We start from the raw sequence: 13,430 nt of genomic DNA, 5'->3' as shown, positions 1-13,430 counted from the left end.
AAAGGAGGACGCCCCATTAAGGAGACAAGACGCGGTAAGGCTACAGCGATCGTCCGACAGGCGGCGGTACTGTAACCGCGCTTACCACGATGAAGCTCACGTCAACAAGATGAAGCCACAGTGACCAGCCGCTGACCAGGATTGGGGCCCGCTTGCTGACCAAGGAGCTGGCAGCCGGCGGGACCCACCAGTCGGCGGGCCCCAGCAGCCGGTGCAGGAGCCGGCGAGCAGTCACAGACGGCTGGGCCCCGCGCCAGCCGGATTACCATTGTACCCCCGGGGTGTAGGCCTATATAAACCCCCCGGAGCACCCATGCAAAGGGTTGGACCCCCTGCTAGTTCTAGATACCATACAAGGAGAAGAAGCAGGCTAGCCGTGCCCTTTCTTCCTCCCCCCCCCAAAAGCAGCTCAAGGAGCGTTGTGTAGCTACGTGATTCATCTAGTGAGCATGCGGAGACCCCGCAGAGCAGCAGTAGGGGTGTTATCTCCTTGGAGAGCCCCGAAGCTGGGTAGATCCTCCGGCGTGCACTGTCTCGCCTCATCCCGCTTCCAGGCACCGGCGACGTCTTACTGGTCCCACAAAGATAGCCACCTGTTGGCATATGTCGCACCTACCACCTGACAGACGGCCAGAGGGTGCGGGAGCCACCGGGGAGGTGCGGGGAGGCGTGGAACGGGTGGATCCGGTCGTGAGGGCCCCAGATCCGGTCATGGCGCGGGCGGAGGAGGTCGGCGGGGGCCATGGCAGGTGCGGCGGCGCGCTCGCCGGCCGGAGCGGCCTGCCGGCGTCGAGGGGCGGCGAGCCCGAGCCGGTAGCAGGGCTTCGCGCGGGGAGGCGCGGTGGTGGCGGCGATTGGCGGTGGAGCGCGGCGCGCAGGGCGGCGCGAGCGGGCGGCTTGCCGGCGGAAGACACAGTCGCCGGCGAGGAACGGCGGAGGCGGCGGCCGGCGACGGAGGCATGTGGCGGCGGGGCGACGGAGCAGGTGCGGGCCGGGCGGCACGCAGATCTGGGCCCGCGCGGGCCCCGGATGGGCTCCCCGGGCCGGCGCGGTGGGGAGGAGTGAGAGAAGGCGGCGCGGGGTGACGTGTCGCGCCCGGATTGGTTGGCCACGGCGGCGGGGCTAATGTGGCATGATGTGATTCGCCGGAGTGAGGTGGAACGGTGGATATGTCCAGCCGGTGAGGATGCGTCCGGTGGCGCGCGGAGGAGGAGGTTAGGGTTTCATCTGCGCGAATTTTGGAGGGGATCACATATATATAGGTAGAGGGAGCTAGGAGAGTCCAAATGAGGTGTGGTTTGCGTCCACGCGATCGTGATCGAACGGCCTAGGTGATGGAAGGGGTTTAGGTGGATTTTGGGCCACTTCAGAGGGGTGTTAGGCTGCAACACACACAAGGCCTTTTCGTCCCTCGGTTAACCGTTGGAGTATCAAACGAAGTCCAAATGGCACGAAACTTGACAGGCGGTCTACCGGTAGTAAACCAAGGCCGCATGACAAGTCTCGGTTCAATCCGAAAACGTTTAACACCCGCACACGAAAAGAGGTAGAGAGGGACACTGGAGGACATAGGAGCGCCGGAATGCAAAACGGACAACGGGGAAAATGCTCGGATGCATGAGACAAACATGTATGCAAATGAAATGCACATGATGACATGATATGTGATGCATGACACGCAAGCAAAGATAAGGAAACAACAGCGAATAACTGGAAGACACCTGGCACATCGGTCTCGTGGCGTTACACGCCACCCCAGGGACATCACCGCACGGACATCACCGGCCTCGCCCTGTTTCAAGAAATGTTCAGAACAAATTTGTTAGACTCGATCAATTCTGAAGAAACCACTTCGTCGTCAGACACATACATACATACATACAGGATGCAAAAGAAGAAGAAACAGAGCAGGGACCTGGTCGATCATAAGATAGTGTTCATATCGTTAGGAAGAAATAGGCCATTGTATAGCTCACATAAACAGATCTGCTACTATGCACAACACGAGCACCCACTTGCACTTGGTATATTTCTGTATCTAGGACACCCAGCACTTAGAACACTTGGGCTAGCCTAATGTATAGACGTGTTTGCAATAGGAGGCAATGGAACTGAAACACAAGTAGCACATGAACAAATAGCGAAAGAAATAGAAGGACGACCTTGTGTGGTGGCCGGGGTGGACGAGGGTGTCCTCCTGGTCAGCTCAGGCATCCTCTTGCACCAAATCAAACAGAAAAATGTTGAAGCATGTCGAATAACTAAGCGCACATGTATATATATAATATAGAAGCACCAGAAGCACATATATATCCTATTTCTTCCACAAAGTGTGTATATAGATAGGTCAGATTTTTGAATGCATTGTTGTTGTAAAAAACAAATATGTTGTTGAGGAATTTGACTAGATTTTAGATATGTTAAGCAGAGGCAAGAGTATTCCCTCAATCAATCAACCTGCTACAATAGTACTAACTATACTAGACAGGGACGAATTTGACAAGAGAAAGCATTGTGGTATCAAACTGAAACACGATTCAGTCGCAAAACAACCACCAACCTTACTTAGTACGTGAGCATCAAGGACACACACATCATACAGGTGCAAATATGATATGAGCTTTTAAGGGCCACAACAGAAACTAGGCTACAACATAGCAGTGATAGAAAAAACCTCACAGTAAAGTCGAGAGGGATCAACCTTGTGTGGGGAGACAATTTCCTCCTCCTCATGCATGTCGACCAAAGAGGGTTCCTGCTCCATCCAAATAGAACAAAGAAATAAAGATGGGTCACAGAAAGAGCTAGCAACTATTCTTACAGAACAAACTGCAGCTGTAATGCAGCTGTAATATTCAGATATAAGCAGCTTCACATGTAAACCTATATTTCAATTCATAGCCTTTTCGGATAATTGTTGGTGGGTTTTGGTCAAGGAAACTTTGGACTTGGAGATGAAGTACCTGAACATAGTTTTTTCTTCTCAACCGTCAAGCTGCGAAGCAGTCTAATTTTGTGAGCGCTGAAGGAGAGATCATCCAAAACAGTCGCATCGTCGTTGGCTCGTATGAGCCTGAACTTTTCCTGGAAGCATGACACATGAAAAAATCATCTTCTGTGAATGACAAATGTGACTGGCGTCAGCTGATATCACAGGAGACCTACACTTTATGATGTTCTAGATGGACAATTGCACTAAAAAACTGCCTATACCAGACTCTAGATTGACCCTCAAGGCCTTAAGTAGTCAACAATTACATGTCTGAAGAAATAATGCTCGTGCTTGGGGTCATTGTTTAGAGGAGATCCCTTCAGACTCCAGGGCGTCTGACAAAGACCAATATGGTTTTTCTGCAGACTCCAGGAAGAAATAAGGCACTGTACTAGCGCGACATCAAAACAGTAGTGATTTTGCTTCTCTGCTACAAACTGGATTTTCAATTAGCAGGCGCATCTGAATTCGTGGACCTCCTGACGGGCTAGCATCGACACCTGTATGAAAGTTACAGCTTCACAAATCACCCCGAGCAGAGCATGCTTGCCAGTGCAGTACGTGTAGCATTATACTGTACTAGCAGCACCTACCGAGCTAGGACGTTGCAAAGTCGTAAGGAAGGAGGAACATGGAGCTCAGCAAGGCGAGCAAGGGAAGCAGTAAGTAGGACATGAACCAACCTGCGAGGGGTGGGGCGTGAGGGCGGTGCGGAGGAGGGTCTGCTCCAGCGCGATGTGGACGAAGCTCCACTGGCTGCTCCTTGAGGACGTCCCAGTCCACGGCCCGGCCTCGGCGCAAGGCGGCGACCCAGAGCACGATGTACCACCAGCGGCCGTCGGTGCTCATGTCACCCTTGTGGACGTTGAGGGCCGAAGAGGACGACGAGGTGGCAGAGGTCGCAGCCCAGGAGCGCCTGGTGGGAGAGCGGTGGGAGATCCATCGTCGGGCGGGCGGCCAACCGGAGAGCCGGCGCGGAGCTGACCAAACGGAACCCTAGCGCGTCGGCCGACCTGCTCGACTCGATCTGGGGCATAGGGTAGGGAGAGATGGTGAGGGAAGGGAGGGACGAGGTCGGCGGCGGTGGTGAGGAGGGCTGCGAGGTCGGCGGTGGCTGGGAGCGGCAGGGCGAGGACTGGATCGGGGAAAGGAGGCCGGGGAGAGGACTGGATCGAGGGAGGAGGTGGCGGCGGCTGCGAGGAGAGGAGGGGTGCGATGGGGGGAGTGGATGGGATCTGACCTAGGGTTTGGGCTGCGGGTGGGGGTATCTCTTTTTCATTTTTTTTTTCTTTTTTTCTGTAGATAGATGGATGGATGGATGTGGGATGGAGAGATGGATGGATGGATGGATGGGCGCCATGTCATCGATCCGTGGGAAGAGTCCTGATTGGTTCGAAAAACCAGTGATTTAAAAAAGTGTCTTAGTACTAAAAATAGAGGAATTTTGTGAAGTAGCTATCAAAAATATTTTGCAAAATGGCACCACACAAATTTTCACTAGAGTTAGACCACATTTTATGGATAAGGACAATTTCTATGCATTTCTGATCTTTCTAGCTATTTTTAATCATTTTCCGAGTGCCCAAATTGACTTTTTTTTCTAAAGGACCTACCATATATTTGTTGCAAAATTGTACCAAATCAATTTTCTAAAATACTAGGACATATTTAATGCACAATTGACCATATGATTGAGTATCAAAAATTTGATCCACCTCTCATAAAAAAGACAAATTTCCGCTCATTCAGCAGGAAGCGGGTCAAATTTGAATTGTAGCTGCCTTGTAGTTTGCTCAAGCGGGTCAAATTTGAATTGTAGCTGCCTTGTAGTTTGCTCTTTATTTTTTCCAAAAATCTTTTCTAGGTACATAAGTATCTATTTTATCAGAGAAACACCAAAAAAATTCCAAGATTCGACCACTAGCTAGGAACGGTCATTCCCGCCGTTTTGACCGCATTTTGAACGGGTATAAAAAATTCAAAAAAATCAAAAAATTGGAAAACCTTCGCATTGTGTCATTATATGTGACCATGTTACCAGGAAAAATAGTAAACTTGTAATACGGCAATTCTTTTAAAAAACTGTTCTCAGAAACGAGCTATCATGTGTGGAGATCAATGACTTTCAAGCCAAATGATCAATCTTATGGCCACATTCATGGCATAGTTTGTTCAAATGATCTCATATTGTGCACAAGGGTGCACATTGGAATGGCAAACAATATTGACTAAGGAAGTTTTAATTTTCTTTGGACGAAAAACCATTTTCCATTTTTTGAGTGCCCAAAAGGAGGTTTTTTTGTGAAGGACCTCCAAAATAATTGTTGCAAAATTGGACCAAATCATTTTGATAGAATACTAGGACATATTTAATGCACAATTGACAAAATGGTTGGGTGTAAAAAGTTATGATCCAACTCTCGTGAAAAAGACAAATTTCCGTCGATTCAGTTGGAAGCGGGTCAAATTTGAACTGCAGGTGCCTCATAGTTTGCTCTTTATTTTTTCCAAAATTCATTTCTAGGTACATAAGTATCAATTTAATCAGAGAAACACCAAAAAATTCCAAGATTCAACCACTAGCTAGGAACAGTCATTCCCGCCATTTTGACCGCATTTTGAAACGGGCATAAAAAATTCAAAAAAATCAAAAAATTGGGAAACCTTCACATTGTGTCATTATATGTGGCCAAGTTCCTAGGAAAAATAACAAACTTGTAATACGGCAATTATTTAAAAAAATATTCTCAGAAACGAGCTATCACGTGTGGAGATCAATGGCTTTCAAGCCAAATGATCAATCTTATGGCCACATTCATGGCATAATTTGTTCAAATGATCCCATATTGTGCACAAGGGTGCATATTGGAATGACAAACAATGTTGCCTAAGGAAGTTTTCATTTTTTTTGGACGAAAAAACCATTTTCCATTTTTCGAGTGCCCAAATGGAGATTTTTTTGTGAAGGACCTCCAAAATAATTGTTGCAAAATTGGACCAAACCATTTTTCTAAAATACTAGGACATATTTAATGCACAGTTGACAAAATGGTTGGGTGTAAAAAGTTTTGATCCAACTCTCGTGAAAAAGACAAATTTCCGTCGATTCAGTTGGAAGCGGGTCAAATTTGAACTGCAGGTGCCTCATAGTTTGCTATTTATTTTGCCAAAAATCATTTCTAGTTACGCAAGTACCTATTTAATCAGAAATACATGGTTTGGTGGCGATACGTCGAGGTTTGGGCAGTGGCCGAGGGCCCCAACTCTAGAGCGCCTAAACTCGCATGCCCGCCGCGTGGTCACCGCGTGACCGTGGCGTTGCCATGTGTTCTAGGTGGCCTAGGCATGTCTAGTGGGTTGGGAACTCCCCAGGTAGGTGCTAGGAAGAAAATTACAACATAAGATTCTCACGAGGAGACCGATCGATGCTCAAACATGAATTAGCAGCCAAGTGTTTGATTAGCGGTAAAGGAAATGTACATGGCTAATGGGCGTGTGTTTTGGCTGAGGTTGATCAGTTACTAAGAAGACCGTCTTCAAAAAATTTCAGCTCAAAAGGAGGAGCCTAGGTGGTACTTGCTTTGCAAAATACCACACTAGACATAAATACGAATGTTGAAGCTGGGCTCAAAATAATGAATGAATTGAGCTGGCATTTGGTGGAGGATGGTTATTTGGGCATAGGAAAGCACTGTAGAAAATGGATACTATTTGGACATGCCAAAGTGGTACTTCCTTCACAAACTATTGTTCTGAACAGAATAGGAAAATGAATATTTTTGAATTATTTTTAAACTAGGCAAGGAAGGTTTTTTTACATATTTGACGAATATATGACCCAAAGAATTTATGAGATTGTTTGGGGAATTTTGGGAATGACAGAAATATAGGTTGCTTCACAACCTAGGTCAAAAACTGCCACATGGACATGACACATAGGCAAAACTGATGAGGTGGCGCCTAGTCATAGCAATCCACCACAATTTACAAGGCTATGACCATCTATATTGGTCGTTAACAACTAGAAATAAGGCAGCGGACTAGCGTTGTTTGCTTTATGACCATTTCGTGTAAGGAAATTACGACCTTTCTGACCAAAATGGTCGCAATGGTTTAGGGTTTGGAGCCCCCCGAACAGCTTTTGACCAATTGGTCTCAAATGGTCATAGATCTATGACCAATTCTTCCAGGGTCACTAACAGAAGGTCAACAGTTGACATATTTCTTGTAGTGGCTGAGATTGGTTTGGGCGGCGCTGGAGGAAGACATGGCTTGGGACTATCGAGCAGCTAGGGTTTGGAAGAGGAGGCTCTGATACAATGTGCGAATAGGCGAAAGCGTCTTACCCTCGATGTGAGGGGGCGCATTACGTGTTATAGGCTGCAGGGGCGCACCTCCCTGACAATAGCGCATACAAGTTTGTTGGAGAAGATTACAACTTGGAGAGGAAGAGATAAAGAGATAAGAGGTTTTACAAGATATTGAATGACTTGTCTAACAACCTAGTCTATCTCTTGTACGTCTCCTGTGCGCCAACTCTGAAGGCCAATGTAACATGTATATGTGTTTAACAGCCGCAAGTCCTTTAAAGGTGAGCAACTCTCTGCAACTTCGGGAGGATTTCCTTAGTTTTGCCTTTTCAAATAATGACAACAACAGCTAGTAATTCAATAATGGTCATTCTGAAAAGATACTACTCCCTTCGTCTAGAATTACTTGTCGTAGAAATGGATAAAAATCGATGTATGTAGGACTAAAATACCATCTAGATAAATCCATTTCCGCAACAAGTAATTTTGGACGGAGGGAGTATCTCACAACAGTATGGTGTATTTGCATTCTCATCATTAAAGTGCTACACAAATATATTTTCTTTCATTTCTTAGCATGTGGGGTTTATCCAAGGCATTATTCTGCCATGGTAATATTAATATCATATGTTTCAGCAGACACATGTCATTGTAGGAGTTGCGAGTGGGACGGCTCTCATACTTATGGTTTTCGTTGGATTATTCATTTTCTCCAAATAAAATGTCGAAGGGCGCAAATGTTGAAACGTAAGTTCTTCGAGCAGAATCGTGGGCAACTACTGCAACAATTGGTGTCTCAGAGAGCTGATATTGCAGAAAAAATGATCATAACCTTGGAAGAGCTAGAGAAGGCAACAAATAATTTTGATAAATCTCGTGAGCTTGGTGGTGGAGGGCATGGTACTGTCTATAAGGGGATTTTATCATACCTCCATGTTGTCGCCATCAAGAAACCAAAGAAGGTAGTTCAAAAGGAGATTGATGAGTTCATTAATGAGGTTGCCATACTATCATAGGTCAATCACCGAAATGTCATAAAACTCTATAGTTGTTGTCTTGAAACTAAAGTACCGATATTGATATATGAGTTCATATCCAACGGAACCCTTTATGATCATCTTCATGTTGAAGGACCAAGATCATTGTCATGGGACAATAGGCTGCGGATAGCAGTTGAAACAGCCAGATCCCTCGCATATCTTCACTCAACAGCTTCGGTACCTATCATCCATAGAGACATCAAGTCTGTTAATATACTATTGGATAATACTCTAACATCGAAGGTAGCAGATTTTGGAGCTTCAAGGTATATTTCCGTGGGGAAATGGGGTTTAACAACAATGGTGCAAGGTACAGTTGGATATTTAGATCCTATGTACTTCTACACCGGACGGCTTACCGAGAAAAATGATGTTTATAGCATTGCAGTCATGCTAATCGAGTTGTTGACAAGAAAGAAGCCATTTCCATATGTGTCTTTAGAAGGAGATGGCCTTGTTGTATACTTTGTTTCCTTGTTTGCAAAAGGCAATCTGTTGGAGATACTAGATCCACAAGTTATGGAAGAAGGAGGAAAGGATGTTAATGAAGTAGCTATACTTGCCGTAGCATGTGTAAAACTAAGAGGAGAGGATCGTCCAACCATGCGTCAAGTGGAGTTGACACTGGAAAACTTCCATTCACCCAAGCAATATGTCATGGATGATGTGGTGGTTGATAAATCCAAGAAGAATAGAACTTGAAAAATATCCTTACCAACTAATGATGGAAGAAGCAGCAACGAAGAGTCGACGAGGCAGTATAGCATGAAAGAAGAGTACATGCTTTAGGTCCAGATCTCAACAATATATGTTTAGTAGAGAGGCAAGATTCCCGTGCAACTAGATCGGCCGGGATCAGCTTCTTTGAAGCAATGCAACTGGATGCAACAGCAACAATATACTATTTTATTTCAGAACACAAAAAATACTATTTTTATTTCTGAGTTCACATCTCACCAAACACGTACGCCTGCTGTACGTGCAACACTTACGAGATTCAGAAGATTACTTAATTAATTAGTTACTCTACTATACATCTCTCATCGATCTGCTTTTTCTCCCGGAATCATGGAATATTTTGAACGTCTAGTGTGATCCGCACTACTTAATTTGGTTCAACAACTTCGTGTTGTGTCAGTGCGAAATAATATCCTTTCGACCTAGCTTTACACACAGGTGTGAAGTGTGGTGTCCTTTTGCTGATACAATATTGTGAAACAGCATCTAGCTAGCTGGCTGGCTTCCTCGACCAATGCCGGGAAAGTTCATGAGAGAATTCCCGCAAGCCTGGAAGAGTAAGCTGCATTGTTCGGTAAGAATGGAAATTCCTTAAAAAAAAAAACAAGCATGAAATTGGGAAGACAACGCAACTATTTTACTAGTAAGTTCACAAATACACGTAGTATTTGACACGTACTAAGACAAATGGTCCGAAATAGCATCTAAAAAACACTCTAGATTAACTCAATCAAATGTAACTTTATCGCCAAAAAGAATGTAAACAAGCTTAACGAGGGTATGTCGCAGACAATATGAACTCTTCTTCTTGACTGTGTCTTCTGCTACTACCTTCCTCGAAGCTTGTAATTCTTCTAGTTGATGGATAACTCGCTACAGCATAGTTCTCCCCATTCCGTTGCCCTCGCAGGTCGTATGTGGCACTCTCATTATTGGTTGCTAGGAGGCCTTCGAGTGCCATCTCCACTTGCCTCATGGTTGGTCTCTCTTCTCCTCTCATTTTGATGCATGACGCGGCTAGATCAGACACTTCTTGCACCTCACTACCTCCTTCCTCCATCACTTGTGGATCTACTATTTCACTTAGATTGCCTTCAGCATGCATTTCACCAAATTTAAGAACCAGCCCTTCGCCTTCGGCAGATAGATACATGTTTGGCCTCTTTCTAGTGAGCAGTTCAATGAGAAGCACTCCAAAGCTATAGACATCACTATTTTCTGATAGCCGTCCTGTGTAATAGTACATAGGATCTAAATATCCTCGAGTCCCCTGCACTGCTGTTGCTGTTGCCTCTGTCTGATCAATTGGTATGTACCTTGAAGTTCCAAAGTCTGAGACCTTTGATGTGAAGGCATCATCTAGCAGTATGTTGGAAGATTTGATATCCCTATGTATTATTGGAAATGAAACAGCAGAATGCAGGTAAGAGATAGCTTTGCCTACTTCACTTGCGATCTTCAGTCTGGCTTCCCATGGTATGGATCTTGGTGATTCTCGATGAAGGTGGTCACTAAGTGTTCCATTAGAAATGAACTCGTATGCGAGCAAAGGGACTTCTTTCTCTAGACAACATCCATAAAGCTTGACAATATTCTTATGGTTGATCTGTGAAAGGATGGCAACCTCGTTTATGAACTCATCAATTTCTCTCTGGACCATAATCTTGGACTTCTTGATGGCCACGACATGTAAATCTGATAACATTCCTTTGTAGACAACACCATGGCCACCATCTCCGAGCTTACGAGTCTGATCAAAATTGTTTGTTGCTTTCTCTAGCTCTTCCAGTGGAATGATCATCTTCTCAGCAATGCCAGTTCTATGAGATACCAGCTGTTCCAACAGTTGTCCATGGTTTTGGATGAAGAACTTCCTTTTCAACATTTTCTTCTTGCGGTGCCTAAGATGACGTCTCATTATGATTATGCTCAAAACCAAAAGTAGAAGGCCTGGGCCAACAACTAGGGATAGACCAATGATTAATCCTGAAAAATACTCCCTCCATTCCAAAATATAGTGCGTCCACGCTTTCCGAAGTCTAATTTTGATCATAAATTTAACCAACGAGACCAACTGCGGCGGGAGAAAAAATTATATAATTGAAAACTTCTTTCGAATACGAATTCATTGATATAATTTTTGCACCCGCCGCAATCGGTCTTGGTAGTTAAATTTACGGTCAAAGTTGAAGCACGTGAATAGAGGAAGCACTACATTGTGGAATGGAGGGAATAGTACGTAGTCCTCAATTATTATCTTTTGAAGCATGTATACACATGATGCCAAATCTAGAAGGAATGAGGATGTTAGCACTACTGCTCACCTATATTGATGGTTCTGACACAGCCACCGGGTCTCCTTGGGTCCCCATGGCTTCCTCGGGGACAACTACAGTTGAAGGATCCGTAGGTATTGTTGCAATCGCCATAACACACAGTTTCCTCTCCTTGGAATTTGCACTCGTCCACATCTACATTCATATGTATAGCCAACCAAATTACGCATGCACTTGCTATTAAATTCATATGTTTGTCATAAACCAAAGTTTATACATCAATTGAGGAAGTCTTGTTTCTAAGTTAAATATTTCCAACTCAACAATTCCATGGTAGTGATCAGTCAGTAGACCCTTTAATCCAACATATATATTTTTTGGCGTCTATGAAATTATTTGCAACTTTGTCGATATTGAAATAACAATCATTTCCCAGGAGTAGTAGTTAGGCTAGAAGATCCATGTACAGTAGTTGCAGTAGTGATGGTGCAGTATAAAAAGCAAAGAAATATTGGGTGTATATGAAGGCTAACCTTGGCATCCGTCGGTGACATAAGGAGTGCCGTCGTAACCGACCTCGCAGGCGCAGAGGTAGCCTTTGGGGCCTGGAGAGCATTCGCTGTGTTTGCTCTTGCAGATACTCCTGGCTGCGTCTACCGTGCACTCGCTGGACCACTTCCCACCGGCGGTACCATCACGCCGGAGGACCTCCCACCCCAGGACAAGTGGGACTTCCACGGAAGAAAATGCCGACGGCGGAGGTCGGCTGCCGTCTGTACTTTCCAGCCAGTTATGCAAGGAGTAGTTATCGTCGAACCACCCCTCCATGGCGACGAACACGAGCCCGGGCATCACTTTATCCTTCGTATGGTTCCTGCCGAACCATGTCATCTGCACGTCATAGGAGACGCGGCCTAGGATATTGTCCACCGTCGTCTTACGGATGTCAGTGGTAAGGGGGTCCTGGCAGCAGTACAATCCGGAGCAGTACTTCCCAGGACCGCCGCCGGCAGCGGCAAGCCGGTGAACCAGCTGGCGCCGGGGCAGAAGGAGGAGCAGCTGCCAATGCTGAGATTGCTGGTTTTATCCCGTAGAGTCGCCTCCACGTTGCAGCCAGTCACTACTAGCTCGTTACGGCCCACTGCCAGAGCGTAAGGTCCGTCGGCGTCGAGGCTGCCGCTAAGGAATGCGCCATGCCCGTCGCTGGCAGCGCCGATCGTCACGGTGCCGGTGTGGATGACCGTGACCGTGGCGCTCGAGATGGATATGTTGATGACTTGCAGAGTGCCGTCAATGCCGAGTAGCAGCCGCGGCGGGCTTGCGCCGTCGACGCAGGTGAGGTTGAACCCCGGCGAGTAGCAGCCGTGGCCGATGCCGAACGGGTACGGCACGCTCACGTTGCCGCAGGTAGTCCTGCAGCCCTGCTTCCCTATCATCGGCGGTGCCGCACTCGCGGCAGCCACCAGCAGCACTCTGGCGATGGATGAAACCACCCAGGTAAGCTGCATGTACGAACACGGACGCATGAATGATACTGTGATGGTCTGGTGGATGCTCTCCCTCTCGGCCCGTACGATTCAGACAGCTACACATATATGTGCAACCGTCACACACACTCGTGAGACTTGTGCAAATAAATTGCATTCCAACGCGGAAGCAACACGTACTGTACCGCGGGAGTTGTTGGTTGGGGTGGTGAACATTGTTCTTTGGTTACAATAATCTATTGTGCCCAGCATGCATGCATGCCATATAAAAGTTCTGAAATGAGATTCGACAAGATTACCTTGCATCCATCGCCTTCTGTATTGAGGAGTATAGGATAAACATCTAATTTAGTCACGGCACCAAAAGAATCCTTGTGCTGCCAGCTACAACAAACTATATACGAAGAATCCTCCTCTACACTTTGCTGCTCAAACTAGTTTAACTAAGAGCATCTCCAACAGACGCGCGGTCGCGCGGCGCGTTAAAAATCTTTTACAGCGTCGAAATAGATTTCACGCCACAGGTACCGCTCTAGCAGACGTACTAAAATTATAGCGCGCACACAACACAAGCAACATTTCTCACT

General features: G+C 46.1%; 2 pseudogenes; one reads left to right on the top strand and one right to left on the bottom strand.

Moving 5' to 3' along the window:
• Nucleotides 1-711: 711 nt before the first annotated feature.
• On the top strand, nucleotides 712-9,131 carry LOC125507320 (annotated as a pseudogene).
• A 553-nt stretch (nucleotides 9,132-9,684) lies between these two features.
• LOC125556619 lies at nucleotides 9,685-12,929 on the bottom strand (annotated as a pseudogene).
• Between the last annotated feature and the right edge of the window lie 501 nt (nucleotides 12,930-13,430).

The sequence above is a fragment of the Triticum urartu genome, chromosome 5 (genome assembly GCF_003073215.2).
Source record: "Triticum urartu cultivar G1812 chromosome 5, Tu2.1, whole genome shotgun sequence".
Lineage (NCBI taxonomy): Eukaryota > Viridiplantae > Streptophyta > Magnoliopsida > Poales > Poaceae > Triticum > Triticum urartu.
Note: the sequence above shows the minus strand (reverse complement) of the source record. Positions and strands in the feature narration are given on the sequence as shown.